Below are 26076 nucleotides of genomic sequence, written 5' to 3'. Positions count from 1 at the left end.
AGGCATCCTTCTATTTACCTGTATTTTTGTACTCTTTAAGCAACTTCTCCTCATCATCCCCTCCCCTCTACCCTTTCCAGCTTCTGGTAAGACCCCTGTTCTTTAAATGAGATTTGCTTGCTACTTGCTCCTACTTCAGAGAGAGAGAAGAAGGCAACAGCCTCAGTAAGATAGACACAAAGTGATCTTCCAGGTAGTTTGCCAGAGACCATGGCAAAGAGAACTTGACTGGACCTCACCTCGTCTAGTCCTAGAGAAGCAGGCAGAGCACAAGAGGACCTACAACACACACATACACACACACACTCACTCTCTCTCTCTCTGTCTCTCTCACTCTCACTGCTGCCGAATGTGGGTTTGGCCATCTGCCACCCAAGAACCAAACACGAGAGGTGAGTGTTGGTGAAGGGAAGGTGGTTTATTCAAGTGCCAGCAGCCTGAGAAGATGGTGGATTATTGTCTCAAAGGCCATCTCATCTCCTCTGCTTGCTGAGCAACTTATAAAAGGAAGGCGTAGAGGGCCTGGGGGCAGACAACAAGCTTTGTGAGGGTTATCAGCAAGCACTGGGCCATCTGGCGGATCTGGTCACCAGCAGTCTGCTGCTGGCCCTGTCCAGACTGTCGATCTGTTTTTTCTCACGGTTGTTTTCTAATCCTGTGCCTGGCAGCTGTGTAAGCAAGCAGCAGGTTAATTCTGAACCTTTAAGACAGAACAAGCTGCAAGTGCAATGGCTTCCCTTTAGCTAGCCTAGCGCTGTAGTCCGAATGGCCCTTGGGGTGAGTTTACAACACCACAGTACGACAAATCACACCAGGAATGCCTAATTCCTCACAAGTTTAAGATTGAAACCCTCACCAATGACCTAAACATCAGAGTTAAAACTATAAAACTTTTAAAAAACAAGAGGGGAAAAGTTTAATGACATTGGATTTGGCAGGGATTTCTTGGATATAACACCAAAAACTCAGACAACATAAAAAATAGATAAATTGGACTAAATCAAAATTAAAAACTTCTGTGTGTTGAAAGACACAATCAACAGTGTGAAAAGGCAGCCCATGGAATGGGACAAAATATCTGCAAATCATATATTTGACAAGAGGTTAGTATCTAGATTATATAAAGAACTCTTACAACTCAACAACAACAACAACAACAAAACAACTTGACTAAAAAATGGGCAAAGGATTTGAATAGATATTTCTCCAGAGAAGATATACAAATGGTTAGTTAGCAAGCGTGTGAAAAGATGCTTACCATCACTAATCATTAGGGAAATGGAAATAGAAACTACAATAAAATACCACATCACACCCATTAAACTGGGTGTTATTTTGTAATTGTATTAGAAAACATCATATTATTTGCATATTATTTGCATATTTACATATTATTACAAAATAGCAAGCATTGGAGAGGATGTGGAAAAATTGGAACCCTTGCACATTGTTGGTAAGAATGTAAAATGAATGGTGCAGCCACTGTGGAAAACAGTATGACAGTTCCTCAAAAAATTTAACATAGAATTACCACATGATCTAGCATTCTCACTTCTAGGTATATATCCACAAGAATTGAAAGCAGAGTCTCAAAGAGATATTCATGTTCATAGCAGCATTATTCACAATAGCCAAAAAATGGAAGCAACCCAAGTGTTCATCCATGGATGAATGGATAAACAAAATGTGGTATGTGTAAAGTTTTTGGATGGTTGGTGCCAGAGAAAGAAAGATGAGCAGAGTAGAAAGGGGTAAGCAATGAGGCTTTATTTGAGCACTCCCGGGCGAGGGTAATAGGTCCCAAGAGAGGGACCTGGGCGAGGTTCACAGGTCCCGAGAGAGGGGCCCGAGAAGTTGTACCGCCCAGAAGTCTTGTGTGGACTTATATATGTTTTAGAGTTGGGGGATAGGGGTCTTTCGGTTCCGTTAAGGTTTTAGGGTGGGTATTGAGAACTAGGAGGGGCTGGTGGTATGTATGTATTTCAGGAACCGAGACCCTTATCAGGGTTATCCATCCAGGTGTGGGTATTATTTAACTTAGCTGTGACTTGCAGGCATTGTTTTTGGCAGGTCTTGTGGGCTTCCTCTTTTTTTCATTAGGGAGGGGAGGGGTGCGTGCCACCAGCCTTACAGTATGTACATACAATGGAATATTATTTTGTCTTAAAAGGCAGGGAAATTCTAACACATACTACAATATGGGTAAAACTTGAGGACATTGTGCTAAGTGAAATAAGCCAGCCATAAAGAGTCAAATATTGTATGATGCCACTCATATGAGGTACCCAGAATAGTCAAATTTATAGAGACAGAAGTCGAAAGGTAGTTGGCAGGGGTTGAGGGGGGAATGGAGTTAATTTAATGGGTGTAGAGTTTCAGTTTTGCAAGATGAAAAGAGTTCCGGAGACGGTGGTGATGGCTGCACAAAAGCGTGCATGTACTTAATACTACTGAACTGTACACTTAAAAATGGTCACGATGATAAATTTCATGTTATGTGTATTTTGCCACAATTATAAAAAAGCTATGTCATTACAAATACAGTTCAATCCTCTTTGGTCCCACTGTTCTAGTCCCCCACACCCAGAGAAACTGACATCTTGAATTTAGTGTTAATCATTTCCTTTGCATATTTAGTATTGTTCTTTTTGTTTTGAAACTTTACCCTTATGAAACTTGATTTATCATTGTTTATCATTATCTTTATGAGATTACCACATTCATATACATAATGCTAGTTCATTAATTTTCACTATTACGTAGTACTATGTTATATTAATATATTATATTTCATTTACCAATTCTGTGCCCTTTATTTATCCATTCTCTTATTTATTCATGGGTCCTGGCAGATAGACTGCTTCCTTTTATTTGTTGTTATAAACATGGTCCTATAAATATTCTTACACACATTTTCTTGAGAACATGTGCAAAGGATTCTCAGCAAGTCATAGGGAATATGTGTTTTTGACTATATTTGATATTGCTGAATTTTTCTCCAAAGGGGTTTTGCAAATTTTTATGCCCACTAGTAGTGTATGAGTTTCTGTTGTTTGAAATCCTAATTGTCAGATTAAATAGTTTTCCTAATCTGGTATCTCAATGATAGACTTGAAAGTTCCATTTCCATTGTTCCTCTTCTGTGACTTGCTCTTTCTTATTCTATTGTATTGTTTATCTATCTCATGTTAATATATAGGAGTCTTTCTACATTTTGTTACATGTGTAATAAACATTTTATCCCAGTCTATGGCTTGTATTTTTTAATGGCGTCTTTTGATGAACATAAAATTTAAATTTAAATGTAGTGAAGTCTTGTCTTTTCTGGATTATGTTTCTTTTCACCCTTCTTAAGGAAATCTTTACTACCCTGAGGTCATAAATATCTTTTTCTATATTTTTTTCTAGAAGTTTTAAAGTTTTTTTAAAAAAATGTAAGTTTTTAACTCAGCTGGAATCTATTTTTGCATACTATGTAATGTAGAATGAAATCTGATTCTGTTTTTTCTCCCTGTGGCCAATTAATTACCCCTGTGCCCTGACGAGGGTGTCACTTCCCACTGATCTGCAATCCCCCCGCCCCAGTGCCTCACTCAATGCCCAGCGAGCTCACAGATCACCTTTCCATTTATGTGAGGGTCCATTTCTGGGATCTCTGTTTCGTTCTGCTTCTCTGTCTCCGTGCCTCGACTTCAATGTCTTACGCTGCTTTCCAGTAAGTCTTCTATCTAGCCGGGCACAGTCACCATCTTGCTCATCTTCCAAATTACCTAGGTTCTTCCATGGACATTTCAGAACTGATGTACAGGCAGTCCTTCGGTTATAGATGACCCGACTTACGATGTTCCATACTTACAAATGGGCTCCCAAGCCTCCCTGTAAAGATAATTTATAATGAAATAATAACATTAATAATTTGGGAACTAGTTTCTTCCACGTGTATAAACAAGCCCGCATGGCATAAGCGGTTCCTTGCCACAGCATCTTTAGGCGCCAGCGGCTAATCTCATAGATAGATAGAGAATCAGCTCATAGAAACACAAGAACACTGAGAATCAGAAGATCCAGAGCCAAGAAAGTTTATCACAAAAGAATTAGCTGAAGACTGCTTCTCACTGAAGCAGGATTTGCTAAGCTTAAGGAGCAAGACTCTACTATTGAGTGGTTTGCAAAGGTTTGTCGCCAGTTACTGAGAACATCAGCTGCTACAAGTCCATTTATGATGAAAAAAATAGATACCTTTTTCAAGAAACCGACTTCAGTGGTAAGCTCCCCTCCTCCCATAACAGACTCAAATCCTGATTCTCCAGCCCCCACTCCATCCTCTCCAGCACTGTCTCCATCATCACCTTCCCATTAATGTCAGCTACATTCTTGTCTCAAAAATGCCCCTTCTGGTAAGCAAGACATTGATGCAACGTTAGGTGAGTGCTAACCTTTAATAGTCTCTTTTGAAATTTCTCCTATCTCCTATCTAAACTTTTTTTACAAGTTTGATTTTATTTTCTATTTGTTTGAATTAAAAGAAAGAGCACAACAGTTTTTGTAACATATTATCACAGTACAGGGATATTATTATTATTAGGGACAGTATTACACTATATTATTATTACCACATATGAGCAATTGTATTATTATTATTATTACCACATCTGTGCTGTTTATCAGGGATCTGAATTATATACAAATCCGACCTGAAGACATCTTCTGGAACATGTCTTGTTGGTAACCCAGGGACCACCTATATTTTGTTAGGTTGATTCCTAGATATTTCAATTTTTTGTTCTATAGCAAGTGGCATTATTAAATTTTTTTCTAACTGCTGCGAGTATAAAGGAATACAACTGACTTTTTCATTGCTTGAGTTCACAGATAAATTTATGCAACCAGGGCAGAGGCTGTGGATGACTCATACTTCCCGTTGGGAGGAAGAACTATTAGTGGCTTGGTCTTGTAATATGGAGCCAATCAACGATTCAGCTTTCTATCAGCATCAGATGGAACTCAGCACCCTTATCCTTCCTGTTCCTGTCGACATGATTTTGAACAGCAACCACTCTCCTCATTAAGGGGTGGAGAGCCCCAGGAACATCAGGAGCAAGTCCTTTTGACTTAAAGATGCTCAAGATTTTATTGCCTGTCACAAAATGTTCTTGTGTAATGCCATGTGAGTCCCTCAGGATCACACCGATCTGTGAGGGAGTCAGCCTTTTCTGGCCAGTTTGTAAATCTGCTCCTTTGCGTCACGTCATCAGATGTCAACTTCAGCCAAGTGGGGACATTGCAGCGATAGGGCAAAGCCAGCGGGGACAGGCCCTTGCACAGAGTATGCACGCAGTCCATGATGGCCGAGGTCAGGCAGAAAAAAGCACAATTGACTTGTGTGCACCTAAACCTGGCAGGTGCTGCTCTTGCATCCGCAGGGCATGAAGGCACTGCTAAGTGCCTCTGCTCTCCAGGGTGCCTGGCAGTGGCTAGATGAATGGAAAGTCCTGGTGGCTACTTTTGGCTAGGAATGGCAATGTGGTGAAGGACAGAGGGGACCAGGAGAGCGACTGGGAAGGGAACCAGATGAGAGAGTTGGAGAGATTTTTGGGTTGAGACAGGGGGAGGGAGAAGAAATGTCTCTGGTAAAAATTTCTGGGAAGACTTCTATATGGTGCTTTTGTTAAATCCCTAGGTTGAGTCCTTTTGAAAACCTATAGCTGCCTCTGTAGTCAGATTTGTGAATCCTTTGACTGTGCAAATTCAGCCAAGTTGATGAGCGAGGTGGTGGGGTGGGGGGAGGGAGAGTCCCAGTATTAATTGGGTTGGACCTGGTGCTGCGTAGCTCACCAGCGATTGCTGATGGAGAGATCATATCCACATTAGCTCTTGGGTGGGTGCCAGAGACAAAGTCCTGGAGGGAGCTACTCTTAGTGGCTGGGTTTGGCAGACATTTGCCTGGAAAAAGAGTTGGGGGGGGTTGCCTCTTCCTTTCCAGACCATTTCAGAATATCCAGAAATGGCCTGCAAATAATTGGGTAATGTGAGGCAGTGTAGGCAAGGCCAACACTTAGGAAGCCCTGAGTAAATATTAATAATAGTTTCCATCCTCTTCCTTGTGCTTCCTTGAGAGCCACAGTAGATGAAACCAGGAGGATGGCCTTGGAGGAGGCTTGCTATGCCAGGCACGAGGGCCCTGGACCCACAACAGATCACACCCAGGCCGTGGCCACTGTCAGTCCCGCTGGAGCCTTGGGAGTTGGAACTCAGGTCAAACCCCATATCAGAAGCCAGATGGATGCCCTTTGATTTCCTGGCTTGGCAGCAATTTAAAGCTGGGCCTGCTCATCTCCTTTCTTTGCTGGCATAATGGGATCCCCTCCCCACTTCCTGCCAAACTTTGCTCCCTGGGGAGCTAGAATGAGGGCATACTGTCCCCTTTCCTCTACATTCTCAAGAAGACCCCCATGGCTAGAGGTCTGAACCAGGGTTTGGAGAGCGAGTCAGAGGGTGTGGAGGCCCTCAGGGACACCCTGCCTCAGTAGGGAGTCTGAGCCCCTGACCTGAATAAGCTGCCAGCTGAGCGGGACCCAGCCCTTGCTCCTGAGGGCCACTTAGGTGAGGGGAGAAAGCTCTGGGCCTCAGAGGTGAGCTAGTTTGAGGGAGGAGGACATAGCCTCTACTGAGAAGGCAAGAGATGAAACAATCCTGCTGGCAGCAGAGCTCTGAGATCGGGGTGGTGTGGGTGCTGGACTAGGGTAGAGCTCCAGGAGAGGGCAGAGTTTGGGGTGGGAACAGGGAGCAGCAACAAGATGGAAATGGCTTGAAAGCCTGGGCAGGACATGGAACGTGGAGGGAGGCAGAGGCTGAGATGTGCCGCACAAGGAAGGTTGTGCAGAGGTGAATTCAGGCAGTAAGATCACAGACCTCACCCTGCGTTGGTGCCAACGTCTAAGCGCTAACCCTTCCCAAGGAGGGCTGTGCCTATGGCAAGGTGAGTCCAGCCCAGGTCCCAGGCTGAGAGCAGGGGTGTGGAGGGCAAGGTTCCTCATTCCCAGGGTGAGGAGGGCTTTAAGAAATGTTTATGCCCTGCAGTGGTTTCTCTGCCTACTCCTTTGCACGGCAGAGCTGAGGAGGAGGCAGAGCAGCCCCTTGGGCCCCTCCCATCTGTCCCTTCAGGTCCCCCACCCAGCTCCTCTCCAAATCTGGCGTGTCTTTCCCAGGGTCTTGCTCTTAGCAGGCTGCCAGTTAATGACTCCAGTGCCAGCAGAGAATGGAGTGTTTACATTTGGTTAATTCCGTGGAGAGCCACTTTGATCTCTCTGTGAGGCAGGCCCTGTGCTGGCTGCTGATGGTGCAGCTGGGAATAAACAAGAGAGACTCTTTCCCTGCAGACGTCCCTTTCTTTTGCTTCTCCCGAAGAGTCCTTACCACAGGGCGCGTGACCTGTCTGGGGGTTCAGGGAAGGTCTTCCTGACAGACCCTTACAGCACAAGTTATCTAGGTAGAACAGAGAGTGGAAGGGTGTCCTGGGCGTATGGAAGAGCATGGGGGCAGCCTCTGTGGTGGGAAGGAGCACGGGCTGGGATGGTGGAGCAGGAAGCTGGCCAGAGTGCATGCAGCGCAGCAGGCGGGGAGGGGAGAGGCTGGATCCCGGAGGGTGGGGGGAAGATTACCCAGGGCTTGAATGGTCGGGGACTTGTACATTGCTCAGACAGAAATGGGAAGCTTGTACATCTTTTTATGTAGGGGAGAGACTTGGGGTGACCAGCTAGCTCTGGTTTGCCTGGGACATTCGGGTTTTAGTACTGAAAGTCCTGTGTCTGGGAAAGCACAGCAAAACCAGGATGAGCTTGACTGATTAGATTTTTTTTCTCTTTTTAGAGACACGGCTCACTCTCTCACCCAGGCTGGAGTGCAGTGAAGCAATCATAGCTCACCATAACCTGGAACTTCTGGGCTCAAGAAATCCATTGATTAGATTTATGCTTTAAAAAGGTCAATCTGAGTGAAGAATGTATAATGGGATTAGAAAGGGGAAGAGAGGATGAGGGAGAACATTTAGAAGCCTGGGGAAGAGAAGTGTACAAATACTACTACTACTACTATCATCTCTTATCTATTGAAAGTTGACTATGTGCCAGCCACTTTTCCAAGTGCTTTACACTCATTATGCTAGTTAGTCTTCAAAGCGATGCTGTAAGCTAGATACTATTTTCATTTTTTACAAGTGAGGAGAGGCTTGGAGAGGTTCAGTCATTTGTCCAAGGTCAAACATCTCATGAGTAGTGAGTGGGATTTGAGCCTGAAGGCCTGACCTCAGTGCCTGACACCACACTGAGCTGCCACGAGGGTGCTGTATTTGTGCTGATGCAGGAAAGACTGACGGAAAGTCTGTAGAAGAGCAGGTGAACTCCGTATCTCTTTTCCCACCTCTGCAAACAGGTGACTCTTATTTTATGACCCCAGCTGACTCTAAATGGAGGCTCCAGGCAGAGCCAGGGACAGTGGTACTGCTCTGAAACAGGGCGAAACTCTGCATACTGATTGTGAAGCTGTCTCAGCCCTCCCTCCATCACCCTCAAGAACAGACCCTCCAGGCTTAGTCATCTCTGACAGGAGATTCAGTCATTAAATATTATTCATCCAGTATCTATTTAAAACTTACTGTGTTGCAGGAACCATTCTAGAGATTGGGGAAAAAGCAATGAACAAAACAGATGGAAATTTCTGCTCACGTGGGCTTATATGTTCAAGGAGGTAGCTAACAATTATTGGGCACATACTGTACTTTTGCCACTGTTCCGAGTACTTTTACGGTGTTAACTCACTTAATCTACACAACATGATGGAAAAGATATTAATAATTCTCCCGTTACATAGATGATGAAACAGAGTCACAGAGAGGTTAGGGAACTTGTTCAAGATCACACAGCTAATAAACATGTGACTGGGGCTGAACCTGGACTTTTGGGCTCCTGGGCTGAGGTTTCCTGACCACCATGCTACACTTTGCAGGCTTAGTCTCTTTCCCAAAAGGGAGAATAGAGGGGAATTTCTAAAGACAAATCAGCCATTGGCTCTGCCCTGCAGTGGCTCGTGGGGGGAGAGGGCCTGCGCACCAATCTGTGCAGTGGGTAAGAAGGGCTGGGCAGGGAGAGGGAACTGCTGGCCCCTCAGTGGGTCACTCTAGAGTCTCTGGGAGCCCAGATCCATGGCAGGTAGACACAGATGTGCACCTGTCTCTTGCTACAAATCAAGCCCTCATCTTTGGCCCTACTTCTCCACAGTGCTGGGGGAAATGGGCACACACGTTAAAAGAAAAAAGCAGATCTTGGGCAGGTTTTGTGTTGGTAGAATTTTATCTTTTTGAGTGAGGGTGAGAAGTCAGTGGTGGATGTTGGTGCTGGCAGTATCTCCAGGGTGGAGCTCAGTGCAGAGTGGAGTAGCACTTATTACCTTCATTGTGATGAGTGGGCTGAACTATGGGAGAGGAAGGGGCTTGGGCATGAACTAGGAACCCCGTGTCCCCTCTGCCAATAATGATCCGGGAAGTAAAGTCCATCTGAGGGTTGGGCTCTGGCCTCAGGGACATTTGGGGGCCTGGGCGCCTCCTTCCCATTGTGCAGTTGACATAAATCTTTTAATCTAGTGGCTGTTACACCCTGTGAAAGCTGAAATTGCAGCACCCATAAGCTGGGGTGTGCCTGGTGAGGGAGATTTCTGATTCAAAGTCACAGGATTTCACTCAGTGTCTCGTCAAGCAAACCTGGATCTGTCCACAATAATAATACAACCACTCCCCACATTTATGTAGCACTTTCTACCCTTCCAGATGCTTTCATACCCATTATCTCTGTGAAGCAGGCACTTCCCTTCTCTTTGAGGGATAAGAAGACAAGCACTTCTCAAACAAAGGAAATATGGGTTTTGCCCAGGGTCACACAGGGAGGTAGAACCCTGCACTCTTGGCTCCTGGGCCAGTGTCTTAGCCCAGTGCTATCCCTCTATGCCCGGCTGCCCCTTACTGCACCCCACACACAGGTTCTCTGTGTGCTTCAGTTGTGGGTGGGACATCCCAGTGCCTGTCCTGGAGTCTGCTGTCTGGCTGGGGAAGGCTCCTGCAGCGCACTAATTCCAGGGCCTTGAGAGGGGGCCAAGGAGGACTAAAAGAGTGCTGTGGTGTCCTGGCGTGAGGAAAGGGGGGCAGTACAGAACTCCATTTTCTTGAGATAGCTAGGGAAGGCTTCATGGAGGAGATGACTTTTGAATCGGGCTTTGAAGAGGGTTAAGAATTTTCCAGGCAGGCCAGGTGCGGTGACTCACGCCTGTAATCCTAGCACTCTGGGAGGCCGAGGCAGGAGAATTGCTTGAGGTCAGGAGTTCGAGACCAGCCTGAGCAAGAGTGAGACCCTGTCTCTACCAAAAATAGAAAAAATTAGCTGGGCGTGGTGGCATGTGCCTGTAATCCCAGCTACTCGGGAGACTGAGGCAGGAGAATTGCTTGAGCCCTGAAGTTTGAGCTGTGAACTAGGCTGATGCCATGGCGTTCTAGCCCAGGAGACGGAGCAAGACTCTGTCTCAAAAAAAAAAAAAAAAAAAAAAAGAATTTTCCAGGCAGAGAAGAGGTGAAAGGGATGCCAGGTGGAGGGCATGGCGTAGGCAAAGCCATGGACAAAATGGGTAAGAGTGTGAGGGCCGGATACAGAGGTTGTGGGCCCTGATCCTTTTTTGGGGGACCACCTTTTGGAAAAAGAATACAAAATCACCAGTGCAAAATTAAACACGAAAGTGAATTTTTATTTAGACTGAGAAAAGGGATACAGCAAACTACAAATTTCAAAATGTTGACAAATACCACAAACATTGCACAAACTAGAAAAATGATAATATTTCTATTAACTGGGTGACAAGTGTATATTTATTTTTTAAATGTTTTCTTGGCTCCATGATCTTTGCTTCATACAACCATTTTGTAAAATCATTTCCTATATAGAGACTAGAAGGAAAATTCAGTCTTTTCTCTGATATTATTGATTGAGTTTCTTTTTGCTGCTGATAGTTTAGAAAAGATTTTGTTTTCAGCTTCACAACTTGTTATGTAATGTCACATAAATTTTTACAGTTATTACTAAGGAAAAACTGTATCGAATTTCTTTCACATATGATCTATAAGATTTCAGGGCATCTTAAGTTTTCATAAAACTTAACCTTAAGTAGTTTAAAATGGAAGACACTCTATTTATTTCCTTTTCGTATTGAACTACTGCTTTTGGTATGATCTGAAATTATTTATTTTACAGTATGATTCTCAATGTCAGAACAATTTATACTGATTTCTCCTCTCTTCTTTTTTGCTTTTGTTTCAATATTTCATTCTGTTGCCTGGGCTACAGTGCAGTGGTGTCATCATAGCTCACTGCAACCTCTAACTCCTGGGCTCAAACAATTCTCCCATCTCAGCCTCATGAGTAGCTGGGACTACAGGCTCACACCACAACCCCTGGCTAATTTTTCTATTTTTAGTAGAGACAGGGTCTTGCTCTTGCTCAGGCTGGTCTTGAACTCCTGAGCTCAAGTAAGCCTCCTGCCTTGGCCCCCCAGAGTGCTAGGATTACAGGCGTGAGCCACCATACCTGGCTAAGTTAACTACCCCTAATTTTTAATCTGGATTTTTGTCTTAGATTTTTTAGTAAATAAATCTATGCCCATCTAAATCTGCAATTTATCATTTATTATACTGACATCTGTAAAATGTTTTCCCCAATTATAGTTTAAAAGGCACACTCAACTTCTCTCGACTTTTTGAATCTTGCTCATGTTTCTTTTCTGAGTCTTCAAAAATATAGTTGAGTCCTTGAAATGTTCTTGTATCCCTGTTGCAAGGCTTAGACAGCTTTATTATGGGAGCGCCATCTCATCATATTTAGATTTTTCAAAGTAAAATTCAAGCTGGCTTGTGTTTAAAATACTTCATTGATACGAAGAACCTAAAATGAGTTATGTAACTGTTGCCAAATGCAAAAGTAGTGAGCAGCCTTAGATATTGGGGAGGCACCTTTCTCTGAAGAGGACGCAGGGGATGAGCTCTGCAAGCCGCACATTCCACATGCTCATTAGCCTCTTCAAAGGGAGCTTATGGCCCTTGTGTTCGCCTTTCAGAACAACTGTTGTCATGTGATGGACCAGAGAATGTTGTCTGTGACAGGTTACAAACATCAAGTACTTCTTTCACTTTTGAATAAACTCAGATTCGTGGTTTTCAGATGATGAAAAAGTAAAAGATTGCTTTCTTTTTTTTTTACAATATGATTGTGCACAATAGTCATCAACTAATCAGAATCTTCATGCAGTCGTGGAGTAATATGTGGTGTCTTGTTTATTTGACTTACTATCTCATCTTTGTACGTTTTCTCATTAGTTTGATTAGTTCTTTGTATGCTGTTTTGGATAAACAAGTCATTTTTTTCCAGTTTGACATTTTCTCAACTGCTCTTGAAAAAATGAATCAAGTTTGGCAATTACTTTGATGATTTTAATGAAATTCCTATTATTTGAAAAGTGCCACTCCTCAGTGTCACCTTTAAAGAGCAAATCTCTTTCACTTAAAAGTGTAATAACTGAAAGTCTTTTTTTTTTAGCACTATGTAGTGATACTGAATATTTTTTCTCATATGTTCTTCAAAGCTATTGGTCTAGTCAGTGTATTTTTATTTGATTTACATGGAATTCAAGTAAACATGGCCTTATTCTACTCTTTGGAATCTTAATTACTTTCAAGATTCTCAATATATTCATCTAGTCTGAAAAACAGTCTGATATAGGTAATGTTGGTCTTGTTGACAACAGGAAACAAACAAAATGATATATGGTATCTGTACCAGCTATCAGGTTTTGCCTCTCAGCTCCAAATTCACCCTTCATGGTCTGCTCGGTGAAATGGATATGGGCCCTTTAAACATTTGTCCCTTGCCAGCTGGCACAATGTTATACTTTGTCAGTTCAGGGTGCTGGAGAGATATTGCAGGAGGAAGGGATTTTCCTTTTTGGTTCCTGTGTGCCTGTTTGGTTAGCTTTCACAGTGTGGAGAGTTTTTCTGGTGCCAGGTTGTGCAGCACATGTGGCTTCTCTGGGGCCTGGCTCTTGCCACATGCTCAGCTTCCCCAGAACCCAACTCCTGCAGCACGGGCAGTTTCTCCGCATCTAGCTCTTGCAGCACATGCAACTTCTCTACTGCATGGTATCATGGTTAATTTTATGGTAACTTGGCTAGGCCATGGTGCCCATATATGTGGTCAAATGTTATTCTGGATGTTTTTGTGAGGGTGTTTTTGGATGAAATTAACATTTAAATAGGTGAATTTTGGTTAAAGCAGATTGCCCTCCATAATGTGGGTGGGCCTTATCCAATTAGTTAAAGGCCTGAATAGAACAAAGATTGATCTCCCCATGCAAGAGAGAATTCTGCTGACAAGTGGCCTTTGGATTTGAATTGCAGCATTGGCTCTGCCCTGGGTCTTCAGCCTGCTGGCCTACCCTGCAGATTTTGAATTTGCCAGCTTCCACAATCATGAGTCAATTCCTTAAAGTAAATCTCTGTCTCTATATACACACATCCTGTTGGTTCTGTTTCTCTGGAGAACCCTGACTTATTACACAGGGGCAGTTTTTCAAGTACCAGGCTCCTGTATCACCAGTGGTCTTGCTAGTGCCAGGCCCTGTTTCTCCAATGCCCAGCTCCTGCAGTGCACTGAGGCCAGTAGCTTTCTCCAGCACCTGGCTCTTTAGACAGTTTTGTAGCAGAGTGCCTCAATGAGACACTGCTTTCCCTGGTATGGGAGAGGGAGGATTTCCAGCAAGTTCCACTGGTGTGGCAGCACAACAATTTCTCTGCCATCCAGTGAACTGTAGCTGTGTCCTTTTCAATAAGGGCTCAGCCCTGAGGGTGAGTGAGTGGGTGGGTGGGGCTCTTCCTCAAGTGCTCTATCTCAGCCTAGGGGTAGTGGCTGCTCTTTATACCTGCTCTTCTTATACACTTAGAGTCCTCTTTCATTTGTGCTAGCCAATCCCTTGTTACTCCAACCCCCTGATATAATTAATAATTCTTTTTTTTTTTTTTTGAGACACAGTCTTGCTTTGTTGTACAGGCTAGAGTGCAGTGGCGTCATCATAGCTGACTGCAACCCTGAACTCCTGGGCTCAAGTGATTCTCCTGCCTCAGCCTCTTGAGCAGCTGGGACTACAGGTGTGCACCACTGTGCCTGGTTAATTTTTCTATTTCAGTAGAGGTGGGGTCTCACTCTTGCTCAGACTGGGTTTGAAATACTGAGTTCAAGTGATCCTCCTGCCTCGGCCTCCCAGAGTGCTAGGATTACAGGCCTGAGCCACCATGCCCAGCCTAATAATTCTTTATATTAAACTTTCCCTGTTCAAGCTGTTGTGTGGTTTTTCTTTCCTGACTGGATCCCTTTAGTTTTGGAACAGACCAGCCAGCCATGATCTGATACTAGTCTGATCATTATATTTTATTTCAAAATATCTGAGAAGCATCTCTTTTGCCCATTATTTGTTTTGTTTGACTCTGTGTAATTGTGATGACAATATAGAAAAAACAAAGTATCTTTGATTAAACAATGTTGAATGAGATTATTGTTCACTGTAACAGGCTGTAATGAAATCTCCCGCTACTTATCGAAATCAACAAATTCATTAAAATGAAGATGCTGCTCTGCTTGCTTACCTGTGTGCATATTCTGTTGACCATAAAATTATGTTTTCCTTTACTACTGCTTTCATCCTCCTTCTGCTTTTTCATTTCCTGTTTATGAGTGTCTCAAGTCTCATTATTGTCTTTAACTCTTATAGTGTTCTTTTTATTATCTAATTTGATTCTAATGATCTAAATTAGATTCTTTTCCTTACCTTCATAATTTTGACCATCAGAGTTTTTGGTTTCCTTTTGGAATTTTGAAGCTCTGTCAGTCTTGTTTCTTTTCAGGATACATGCTGGCTTTCATGAGAACACTTCCCATCATATTTCAATTGTGATACGGATGGGTAATCGGAAAAATACACAAAATCAATCTCAAATAAAGGATTACACAAGAGACATTCAGCTGCATATAAAGTTATCATTATGTTGTACTGAGCTACACAATTGTCTAATTAACTTACTCATGCTACATACGTTGACTTATTGGTAAATATGAGTAAGAGTTTGTCTCTTGAGTACTTGTTTCTTCAGTTCATTTTGCTGTGTTGTTGGCAACTTTGTATGCTGCTTCATCAGGACAAGATGTTTCAGATTTGCTAAATTGGTAGCTAATATGCTGGATAAATAAAACATGCAATTCCATACAGATATGTTCACTATCTGTAGCAATTTGTCATAGCTTTGTGCCCTTCAAACACAAGAGTCCTGATAAATCCTATTTTGTTTGATTCTCATGTACATTGATCATTATTGTATATTGCTGAATGAGAGAGCTTCTGTTTAACTAAGTGCCAATGGGAACTATATACGCTGCTTATAATTTTATTCAGCTGATGATTAGAAGAATTTTCACAGAAGAGCTTCTGGCTCCTACAATTCAAACTTTGTTTTTCCTACATTGTCCACATACTTCTGGTGTTGGGCACTATTGAGCAATTCATATCACGAAATAACCTCTGTCCCTACACTTCCTTTCATGAAACTGGGTGAGTCAACACAGTGGGTATAGAAATATTCCTAGACGCCCTTCCCATACTGGGCTGGTTAGTAACTACTTAACTATGCATGGCCATGACTGCTAATATGTTAGTTTTTTATTGCTGCATAACAAATGATCACAACCTCAGTTGCTCAAAACAATATCCATTTGTTATCTCATAGTTCTGTCTGTTAGAAGTCTGGGTGAACTTGGATGGGTCTGTGCTTAGGGTCTCCCAAGGCCAACAATCAAGGTATATTGGTCTGCTAGAGCTGCCATAAAAATATACCACAGACTCGGTAGCTTAAACAACAGAAATTTATTTTCTCACAGTTCTGGGGGCCAACAGTCTGAGATCAAGGTGTCATCAGGATTGGTGCACAAAGAAACAAGATACTTTCCAAAAGCATCTAGAAGGAATAAGGCCCTGTTGACACCTTGATTTTTATCCCATTGAAACTTCTGATCTCCAGAACTATGATATAATAAATTTGTGTTGTTTTAAGCCACGAGGTTTGTGGTTATTTGTTACAGCAGCAACAGGAAACTGAGTCAGGAGCTGTGCTGTCCTTGGTCCTGAACGCTCACACTCCTTGTGCTGCCCCTGTCCAGCCTTCTGACCTTCTCAGCGGGAGCCCCTTCTTCTTGCCCTGAGAACAATGGAGCTTGAAGCTTTTTCCTGGTTATAGACCATTCCTTTCTTTTTAGTGAGTTGTAGATAACACTGTCCACTAGAAATACAGTAAAATGTGAACCATAGATGTAATTTTAAATATTTCAGTAGCCACACTGAAAAAGTAAACAGAAACAGGTAAGATTAATTTTAAGAATGCCATTTACCCAAGTATATAAAATCTTATAATTTCAGTGCAGAATCAATGTAAAATTGCTAAGTGAGATATGTTACATTCTTCTTTTCTTACTAAAGTTTTTGAAATTCTGTATGTGCTTTACACATACAGCACATCTGAATTTGGACAATACACTTTTAATAGTTAAAGTGAAATGTGGTCGTATCAAAACAACAGTGTTTATTTAATCAAAGAATATTTTACACCACTTTAATTTTTAAATTTAAATTAAAATTAATTAAAAATTCAGCTTCTTAGTCACCCTAGCCACATTTCAAGTGCTTGATAGCCACATTTGGCTAGTGGCTACAGTATTGAACAGTATAGCTCTAGAATATCATCATTAACAGGGGAAAATTATGACATTATAGGATCTTTTATTGATAAATAGTTGGGAGAGTAGCAGGACAAAAGCATACGCCCCAAAAGCTGTGTCCATACCAGGAGGCAGATCTTAGGAGACAAATCTTATCTATTTCTCATGCTTTCTTGGAACCCAGGGCTCTTTATGGTAATATTTAAATCTCAGTTTTAGATGCTGTAACTTGATATTAAACTCCAGGACAGAAAATTCTTTCCAGAGTGGCCTGTGGGCTGAAGAAAGCCAGGCTTTCGGAGCCTGCTGAGGTCCCATTCACTGCCACCCTGGGCTGAGGTCTCTGGGTTTGCCTTTGTCAGGCCGCAGGGGACTATGCTATGAAGGCACATGGCCATCTGCCCTCTGAACAGGGGGCTCCTGCCCCACAGGCCCTGGCGTGCAAACCAGGAACTCTATAGCGTAGTGGAGGGGTTAGAATGGGGATTAGCTAGCACTCTGGGGGGTCGAGGTGGGGGGGGGCGGTGGTGGGATTGTTTGAGATCAGGAGTTTGAGACCAGCCTGAGCAAGAGTGAGACCCCCGTCTCTACTAAAAATAGAAAAAAATCAGCTGGACAACTAAAAATATATAGAAAAAATTATCTGGGCATGGTGGCAGATGCCTGTAGTCCCGTTTACTCGGGAAGCTGGGGCAGAAGGATTGCTTGAGCCCAGGAGTTTGAGGTTGTTGTGAGCTGGGCTGACACCATGGCACTCTAGCCTGGGCAACAGAGTGAGACTCTGTCTCAAAATAAATAAATAAATAAATAAAAGAATGGGGCTTAGAAGTCATGCTGTCCTGGGTTTGAATTTTGGTTTTGCATCTACCCAGTGGGTGACCTGTCCATGTCATGGAACCATTTTAAGTCTGTTTTTTCACCTGTATGATGAGATGATGATATTCACCTAAAAGGATTTTCCTGCAGACTAAACAAAAGGACACATGTAAATCACAAATGTAAATGTCACTTGCCTGGCACAAAGTGTTCAATAAACGGTAGTCCTTAATAGCTAGTATTTTTGAATGATTGGAAAGGTGAACCAGGAGAGACCACGTTTCCCTCCCCAGACGCACAATGTTGTGTTTTGTGGGGCTCAGCAAACTGCTCCTCACTGCTCCAACTGAATATATTCAATGACAGTGCCTCAGCCCTGGGGCTTGGGGTGGATCAGAAGGCTCAGAAGGACAGGGTCGTGGGCCCTGGGCCATGTTGGCAGTTGCTGGACATGGGCACTATGTCCAGGGGGCTGGCGGAATGCTGGCACAGGGGGGCCAGCCCTGGGCCCGGGAAAAGTGCCTGTTCCTTACCAGCTTGTCCTCCTCAGTGACTCATCATAGGCCCCAAGTCAGCCTCTTTGATTCCTCAGGAGTAAAGCCCACAGCTGTCCCTGAAGAGCAGGGAAAATTACCTTTAACTGATTATCAGCCTGCCTCAGTTCACCAGCTCTGCCACCAATGAGACAATGCGACCTTGGATGAGTCATTCCCTCCTTGTGCCTCAGTGTCCTCATCTGTAAAATCATGGTATTCGGTTACACCTTTCCAGCTCAGAAATGGCTACTATGAGTCTCCAGTCATGGTGAACCACTGGGGAAAATGCCTCCAATGGGAGCTGAGGACAAAGACATACCCAGGGTGCCCAGAGCCCACTCCATCCCTTTGGCCACTAACCCTCCTCCTCGCTGTTACATTATTAGCAATCTAGGCTTGAGGCTTGTTAAAGTGTTCCAAGGAAGTATTTGGGAGCCAAATCAATCTTCCTCCTCTTCCCTCTTGCCCTCAGCTCCATTGCCCTGGCCACAGTCTTCCCTGCTCTAGAAGAAGGAGAGGTCATTCCACGGGCCTGCAGGTGGACAGCAAAGCCCCATTACCCTTGAGGCTCAAGTCCTCGCTCTCCCCACTTGACTGAAAAGGTCCCATCTTTAACAGGGCCCTGGATATCTTCTCTGACTGGGCCGCCAACACGGATTTAGTTCTCTTTGGGAAGAGATTTTTAGTCTGTTATCCGCCACCCACTTCTATGTCTCAGGTGAAAATGGGGTGCTCCTTTAGTAGGGAGTTCGTGGTGATAAAGATGCTATTATCTTTTTGCTTTGGCTGTCGCCCCAGTTGAGCTCCAATACTAGTAAGCACTATGTGGTGTAATCATGTGCACACATCTCTCCAACGATCTGCTAGGACTAGGTTGTCCAACTTGTTCTGGCTTGATGGGGACTTTCCCAGTTTTAGCACCAAAACACTGGTATCTAGGGATCCCAGCAAACAAGGACAGGCACTCTTCCTTAGATCTGACCTTTTCTTAAAATGCTGAGCTTTTAGATTTTTTTTTTTTTGACAGAGTCTCGCTCTGTTGCCTGGGCTAGAGTGAGTGCCTTGGCGTCAGCCTAGCTCACAGCAACCTCAAACTCCTAGGCTCAAGCAATCCTCCTGCCTCAGCCTCCCAAATAGCTGCGGCACCATGCCCGGCTAATTTTTTTCTATATATATTTTTAGTTGGCCAGATCATGGTTTTTCTATTTTTAGTAGAGACAGTGTCTCGCTCTTGCTCAGGCTGGTCTCGAACTCCTGATCTCGAGCGATCCTCCTGACCTCGAGCTATCCTCCCGTCTCGGCCTCCCAGAGTGCTAGGATTACAGGCATGAGCCACCGTGCCTGGCCTGATTTTGTTGATTGAGAGTGAGCAGCAGAGACAACCCACAACGTGGCTGATCTGAAGACCTTCTGAACTCTCCACCAGATCAAGAAATTGGCATGCATTTGTTCTGATTTTCAGTCTGGAAGCAACTGGGGCTACAACCTCAGCTTACAACTTTTTTTGGAGTATTCCCAGGATATTTATTCCTGCTTGCACTTACACTCATAAGCAGGAGATCATCACTAAATGTTGATTTTGTTAGAATGGAGGCTGTACCAGAGTATGATCTATGGACACTGTGAACTGTCATGGTGGGGTGTGTGTGTGTGTGTGTGTGTGTGTGTGTGTGTGTGTGCACGTGGATCATGCAGAGGAAAGAATCTCAGAGCATGAAGATAATCTTATGTGCTAAACAAATCAGATGAAGAAAAAGAACACAGAAGCAAGATACATGAGCAGAATATATAAGAAACATGGGATTATGTAAAGAAACCAAATATAAGAATTATAGGCATCCCATAGAGAGAAGAAGAAAATACACAAGGGCTGGAGAATCTTTTTCTTGGCATACTGGAGGAAAATATGCCTGGCCTGCCCAGAAACCTAGATATTCAGATACAAGAAAGACACAGAACTCCAGGAAGACTCAACTTGAAGAGGCAAACACCACGGCACATAATTATCAGGCTGGCCAAAGTAAACACGAAAGAGGAAATCCTTCCAGCAGTAAGACAAAAACAACAGATAGGCCGGGCCGGTGGCTCACGCCTGTAATCCTAGCACTCTGGGAGGCTGAGGCGAGTGGATTGTTTGAGCTCAGGAGTTCGAGACCAGCCTGAGCAAGAGTGAGACCCTGTCTCTACTAAAAATAGAAAGAAATTATATGGACAGCTAAAAATATATATAGAAAAATTAGCCGGGCATGGTGGCACATGCCTGTAGTCCCAGCTACTCGGGAGGCTGAGGCAGGAGGATTGCTTGAGCCCAGGAGTTTGAGGTTGCTGTGAGCTAGGCTGATGCCATGGCACTCTAGCCCGGGCAACAGAGTGACACTCTGTCTCAAACAAACAAACAAAAAACAAAGAAGCAAACAAACAAAAAACCCAAGAAAAACCCCAACAGATAACCTACAAAGGTAAACCTATCAGACTAACTGTAGGCTTCTCAAATGAAACCCTATAAGAATTCTGGAAGAAAATGTGGGGAAGACTCTTTTAGACATTGGGCTAGGTAAACAATTTAGGAAGAAGACCCCCAAAGCAATCATAACAGCAACAAAAATAAACAAATGGGACCTGGTCAAATTAAAAAGCTTCCGCACAGCCAAGGAAACTGTCCTTAGAGTGAATAGACAATCTACAGAATGGGAGAAAATATTTGCTTTCTACACATCCGATAAAGATCTGATAACAAGAATCTACAAGCCAGAAGGGACTGGGGACCCATCCTCAATCTTCTTAAACAGAACAATGGCCAACATAGAATTCTTCACCTGGAAAAACTGAGCTTCATCTATAAGGGAGAAATAAAGACTGTCCCAGACAAGCAATCACTGATGGAATTTGCGAAGACCAGACATGCTCTGCAGGAAGTACTCAGACCTGCACTGCACACTGAACAGCACAATAGATGCTCACCAAATTAAAAACACTGAAAAGATAAAGCCCAGAATACTGATTCCACAATGGCTCAAGAAGTAAAACAAAGCAATAAGAACTTACCCAACAATATGAACAGAAATCTACCCCAAATATCAATCCTCTCAATAAATGTGAATGGCTTGAATTGTCCTTTGAAGAAACAGAGACTGGCTGAGTGGATAAAACATTATAAGCCAAGTATCTGCTGTCTCCAGGAAATACATCTAACCCACAAAGACACTTTCAGACTCAAGGTCAAGGGTTGGAAAACAAACTTTCAGGCAAATGGAAACCAAAAGAGAGTGGGGGTAGTGATTCTGATTTCAAGAGAAATTTAAAGATATTTTGAACTAAATGAAAATGAAAATACAAATTACCAAAACTTATTTTGGGATGCAGCAAAAGGAGTGTGTAGAGGGTAATTTTTAGCTGTGAATACATATAACAGAAGAGAAGAACAATCTAAAATCAATGATCTCAGCTCTTCCACCTTAGGAAACTAAATCACTGGCATAGTGCTTGGTACCTATTGTTCACAAGCAGTGGTCCTTTTATTATTAGGTATTATTCCTGAATGGGTGAACAGAAACAATATTGCCTTCTGAGGGACCCAAAGTCACGTCCTGTGGGCTCAGCAAACCTCTGAACTCTGCTCCAACCCACAGTCTTACCAATTTTACCCTAGCTCCATTGGGCCTGCAATGGAGCAGGAGGTTCAGGATGAGTTTGTCTGAGTGGGGCAGGTCCCAGCAGGCCCTGGGGCTCTGCTGGGAATTTCTGGGCAGGGCCACCATGCTCTGGGAAAGAGGTGGAACACAGCCAAACTTCATGGCCTGAGGCACCTGGCCAGCTCTGGGACTCACTGAAGGTCCTCTGTTCTTTCGGCCAGATGTATATTTTCCACAGGTCTTCCTTTTCCTCCTCTGTGGTTCTGAGTCAGGTGGATTTAGGGCCCGCCCCTTTGCTTCCTCCAGGGTAATGCTCATTGCTCCAGTCTGCTCTGCTGCCCACTCATGTAGGAAGAGGAGGAGCAGTCATGGGCTGGAAGTCAAGTCTAGACCTAGCTCTGCCACTCTCTCAGCATATGCACAAGGCGCATACATCTCTGGGCCTCAGCATCTCTGCACATACAATGAGGGTCAGAATTGGATAAGCACCCATCACACTGAGCTCTACATTTGGAGACGCTCTGAGTCTGCACATTGCCAAAAATATAGGTGACAATGTCTCCAGGGGGAGCCTTAGACAGAGTCACAGGGATCTGGCATGTCAGAGCCCTGCTCACTAGAGGAATCTTTCTCTTCTTAAATTGTAGGTACACTTTTATAGAAGACCCAGTTCTGGGTTTTCTCCCTGGCCAATTCTCCACTGCATGGGATTGGCCCGTCTATGTTTGCTCCTATCAAGGCTTTCTTGAGGTCCTGAGTGCTTCTATGACCCACTCTTCCTGCTGAGCCTTGGGATCAGCCGACCTGAGATGGAACAGAGGGAGATTCAGCCCATCCTCATGGCCCCACACTCCTTCCCTTGGAGAGGGAAGATACCCTGAAGGTGCTTTCCTCTCCCAGCTCCAGGGAGGTTCTGGAAGATTGGAAGAAGTAAGGAGCAGAGACCCATCAGCCTCCTGCTTCTCTCGACCCTCGTGTGGCTGTCTCCACAGGCCATGGGGGAGGCAGGCCAGAGTCACTTACCATATGATGGTTCTTGATCCCAAGGTGGGCCATGAAGATGGTAACAGACACATGCCTGTGACTTGAGGGACACCTGTGCACTTTGTCCTCCTAGAAGGAGAGAGGATAACAAGGGACTAAGAACTACCCCTCTGCTCTGTGCTGCAGTCCTGGGGCTGAGTCCTGATGTGGGTAGGAGGGTGGGTCAGGCTCTCCCTCCTGGATTGGCCTTTCATCCCTTTGTGTGGTTCTCTCCTCAGATGGCCTGAGCCCCTGTCAGTGCCTGGCCTCCTGCTCAGCTCTGGGGTGGGGAGAAGAATGACACCCCCACACCGAAGCTGAGGCAGGAGGCTTCAGGCAGGGGGACGGTGAGAACAGCTTGCATGGAGCAGACATGAGGGTAGAGGGCAGTGCTAAGGCGAGATGGTGATACTGTTCAAGTCCGGGAGCTAGAGGAGGGCTCATGTGGCATGCAGGGCATGCACAGGGACAACAGGGAAGCTGATGTTTTCTGATGGATGGCTCTGTGCCTGGCAGGTGGGTCCCAGGAATAGGGCGGGGGAGGAGCAGAGGGCAGGGCCAGCTGCCCCTGTCCCCTCTAGCCAGGAAGGAAGAGTTTCCAGGAGCCCCACCCAGCAGAACTCAGTTTCCCTGGCTGGAGCTGAGTGGTACACATGGTCACTCTTAGCTCAAAGGAGGCAGGGAAAGCAGGGACAGGACTTTCAGGAGTGGCTCAGACCAAGTGGGACCCAGTTCCTGGCCTTGGGCAGTCTGACGCCCAAGCACACCTGGAGATCAGTTAGCTTGGAAGAGGGGCTGGGTGTGGGATGGCCACAATGAGTGCCTGTCCCGAGCCTCTCTCTCTCCTCAAACCCTTAGCACCAACCTTGGCTTCATCAAAATCGTTTCAGTTGTGACATGGTGTGTTTTCCTGCCCCTGAGCGTTTGCCCACAGGTCGCTGTCTGGGTCCCTCTCCCTGGCCTGCTTGCTGGAAGGTCACTAGGTGTAGCCTTTATTCAAGTGCCACGTCCAGCCTGGCTTCCCTCTGCCCATCTCTCCTCCCTGAAGAAGTTGGGGTCAACAGTGCCTCATCATGTATTGCTGAGCAGCTACAGGTTCTATTTTTCCTTCTCTTCTAAAATGTGAGCGTCTCTAGGTGAGATAAGTTCCTTCACCCGAATCCCCTTTTTAATGCACTGTCCTATCTTCAACATAAAGCAAAGTGTATGCCTTACACTTATTAAATGTTGTAGATGGAATGAATGCATCCAGGTCTCAGCTGAAAATGGCTAAGAAAGCTGAGGTCTGAGAGGCCATAGGGGTAAGATGAGAGAGTGGCCCAGGAACAAATGCCTTAGAGATGGTTCCAAGACAGAATTGACCTGGCTGTGTAGTTGAAGGTGCCAAAGGTCTTTTTGGCTGAGGCATTAGAAGATTCCTTGTAGCCCTTCTGGGGGTGGTGAGTGACAGCAGGTGATGCTGGAGTGTGACTGGCTGCTGATAATAGCTGCCAACACTGATGGATTTGGCAGCAAGCAGGAATGATCTGAAGTTGCTTCATGGGGCCTGGGATTCTGTCCCGAGGTACTTTCCTTCCTCATTCCCTAAACAGCCCAGGGTTGACACATGTCAGGGCCTAACCTGGGACCTTCCAGTTTACCTCACCAGATGGGGGCTGATGAAACAGGAGAATGTAGGTCACTGGCCTAAATTCCTGGTGGCCTGAGCAAGAAACCAGTGAAGAGAGAAGATAGAAAATGAACTACATATGGCATCTGAGGAAGATTATTGGAAGTTATGGTCATATTCATAGAAATATTATACAACATGAAACAAATGCTATAACATAAACCTTATACATTTACTATTGAGCAAAGAAAGGCAGATGGAAAAGAAAATATAAGGTCAGGCACGGTGACTCACGCCTGTAATCCTAGCACTCTGGGAGGCCGAGGTGGGTGGATCACTTGAGCTCAGGAGTTCAAGACCAGCCTGAGCAAGAGTGAGACACCGTCTCTACTAAAAATAGAAAGAAACTAGCCAAACAACCAAAAATATATATAGAAAAAAATAGCTGGGCATGGTGGTGCATGCCTGTAGTCCCAGCTACTGGGGAGGCTGAGGCAGGAGGATTGCTTGAGTCCAGGAGTTTGAGGTTGCTGTGAGCTAGGCTGACGCCACAGCACTCTAGTCCGGGCAACAGAGTAAGACTCTGTCTCAAAAAAAAAACAAAAAAAAACTATCACTTAAAGTGCATAAAGCTGGCAAAACTACAGCGTTTGGGGTGTGTGCTTAGTTAGTAAAAGTATGTCAAATAAAGACAAAGCCTTATCATCAAGGTCTAGGAGTGATTGTCTTGGGTCGAGGGTGAGGGGGCAGCGGTAGGAGGAGAGGTTGGCTACTTTTTTTTTTTTTATTTCAGCTCATCATGGGGGTACATAAGTTCAGGTCATATACATTGTCCATGTCCTGCCCATCCCCCCGAGTCAGAGTCCCAGGCGCGTCCGTTCTCATTCTCCAGACAGTGCGCCTGGCACTCATCATATAGTCATACCTCCATCCCCTCCCCCCCCCACCTCCCCGGGTCTGCACCTTCAAGCATGACCATTCCCCAGAGGGTGTGCAACGCACTCGTCATGTAGGCATACACCCATCCCCTCCCCCCTCCCCCCATCCCAGTGTGATATCCAATTGGTATCCTTCCCCGATGTACATTTAGGTGATGATCAGGGAAACCAGTTTTCTGGTGAGTACATGTGATGCTTGTTTTTCCATTCTTTGGATACTTCACTTAATATAATGGGTTCCAGCTCTCTCCAGGAGAACCAAAGAGATGTCGTATCATCATTATTTCTTATAGCTGACTAGTACTCCATGGTATACATATACCACAGTTTACTAATCCATTCGTGGATTGATGGGCACTTGGGTTGTTTCCACATCTTTGCCATTGTGAATTGTGCTGCTATAAACATTCGGGTACAGGTGTCTTTGTTAAAGAATGACTTTTGTTCTTCTGGGTATATGCCCAATAATAGGATTGCTGGATCAAATGGTAGGTCTACTTGAATCTGTTTAAGGTATCTCCATATTGCTTTCCATAGGGGTTGCACTAGTTTGCATTCCCACCAGCAGTGTATGAGTGTTCCTGTCTCTCCGCATCCACGCCAACATGTGTTGTTTTGGGATTTTTTGATAAAGGCGGTTGGCTACTTTTGAATCTTTGACCTGGGTGATGGATACAG

General features: G+C 44.5%; 1 pseudogene; it reads right to left on the bottom strand.

Moving 5' to 3' along the window:
• Positions 1–4878: 4878 nt before the first annotated feature.
• Positions 4879–5343, bottom strand: LOC123634783 (annotated as a pseudogene).
• Positions 5344–26076: the final 20733 nt, after the last annotated feature.

This window comes from Lemur catta, chromosome 3 (assembly GCF_020740605.2).
Source record: "Lemur catta isolate mLemCat1 chromosome 3, mLemCat1.pri, whole genome shotgun sequence".
In the NCBI taxonomy this organism is placed as follows: Eukaryota; Metazoa; Chordata; class Mammalia; order Primates; family Lemuridae; genus Lemur; species Lemur catta.
The sequence above is the reverse complement of the archived record's forward strand: the minus strand, read 5'-3'. Positions and strand labels throughout refer to the sequence as shown.